This window comes from Nomia melanderi, unplaced genomic scaffold (genome assembly GCF_051020985.1).
Source record: "Nomia melanderi isolate GNS246 unplaced genomic scaffold, iyNomMela1 scaffold0640, whole genome shotgun sequence".
Lineage (NCBI taxonomy): Eukaryota > Metazoa > Arthropoda > Insecta > Hymenoptera > Halictidae > Nomia > Nomia melanderi.
In genome coordinates, this window is record NW_027475754.1 from 3,137 (window position 1) to 5,000 (window position 1,864).

The window sequence follows — 1,864 nt, forward strand, 5'->3', positions numbered from 1 at the left end:
CATTTTTTCCGAAAAATAAATTTTTGTAATTTTTTTTAACGTTAAAAACGTTAATAAACGTCATGTTTACGCATGGATTAAACATTGAAATAATTTTAAAACGCTTATTAAAAAAGTTGGTGTCGACCGTGGGACTTAGAAAAATTTCGGGAAGTCCGATTCGCCTGCTGGAATTACCGCACGGGCTGGACAGCTCGCTCCGACGAATCGGTTTTTTCCATTTTTTCCGAAAAATAAATTTTTGTAATTTTTTTTAACGTTAAAAACGTTAATAAACGTCATGTTTACGCATGGATTAAACATTGAAATAATTTTAAAACGCTTATTAAAAAAGTTGGTGTCGACCGTGGGACTTAGAAAAATTTCGGGAAGTCCGATTCGCCTGCTGGAATTACCGCACGGGCTGGACACCTCGCTCCGACGAATCGGTTTTTTCCATTTTTTTTGAAAAATAAATTTTTGTAATTTTTTTTAATGTTAAAAACGTTAATAAACATCATGTTTACGCATGGATTAAACATTGAAATAATTTTAAAACGCTTATTAAAAAAGTTTACTCTTGACCGTGGGGACTTAGAAAAATTCCGGCTTGCACGGATTCGACCACTCTGTTTTTCGGAGTTTCTGAGAAAAATAAATTTTTGTAATTTTTTTCATTATGATTTCTGAGTTCTCCCAGTAGTTTAATGTAAGGATTAAGCATTTAAAAATTTTTAAATCGAATATTAAAAAAGTTTACTCTTGCAATTTTTGGAAAAAAAAAATTCTAAAAAATTTTTCTTTCGGTGGAAACTAACGTTTAATATGTACAATAACGATTTATCGAATAAAAATCGTATGTTAATATATGTTCGAATCGACCATAGTTTCAGCGGCTAAGTACCAGCAGCCCGGCCGGTTGGTCTGTACGCGCGGCAGTTTACCACCATAAGCGCCCGTGCTGAGCGGCCGGCGCCGCGGTCGTCGCGGCCGCCCGTTTGGTTACTATAAGAGAGCACGTCGGTTCGAGCGGACCGGTCGGCGCAGCGGCGGGCGAGCGGCTATTCTACGATCTCGGTCGAGAAGCAGTCGTTCAGCTCCTCGAGGTCCATTCCTCGACTGTTCTGTACCGCGTTCCGTTGCGAATTTTTCTCTACACAGCATGACCACGGGTCGGTGTCTCAGACCGAATGGCCCTTATGTGGTAAGCCCAGAATGTTGGGTTGGATACAACGTATATTCGTTATACTTGTACGACTCTCACATCAACTCTCAGAAACCCAAAAGGGGTTTTCTATCCGAGCGAAAATATATTTTTCGTATACAAAAATTTAATGGCAAAGACCAAACGAAATACTACACACAAAAAGGGGCGACGAACAAAAATTGTTCGAATGAAATATAATATATACATATAAAATTGAGGTGTCCTAAGAGAGAAATACATAAACTAAGAGGTATATATTATAAGAAATATATATTATTTCTGGGCAAAGAAGAGAGAACGAAAAGAAGAGTATGATCTTTAACGCGAGGGCCTCGACATGGGTACGCCTAGCATGGTTCGCGCTTTCTCGATATGTCCAGCATGTTAACGTACGCGGTCTTCGGACTTCGTGCGTTATGTCCGTGCTTACACGATGGAGAGCGCTCGAGCATACGTGCTTACAAACCTGAAAGTCGATGTGACATCCGAGATTCTTTTTCTTCTAAAAAGATCTCGGAGAGATACACGGGAGAGTTTGAAATTTTTGGAGGTCCTCCTGATGTATATGCGCGGATATACCCATGTGGTAATTCGTGCGGAGTTGGTAATCTAATAGTGGAGCGAAATTTACCAACTCGAAAGAGAAGAGAGAAGAGAGTAGAGAGAAGAGAGAGGAGA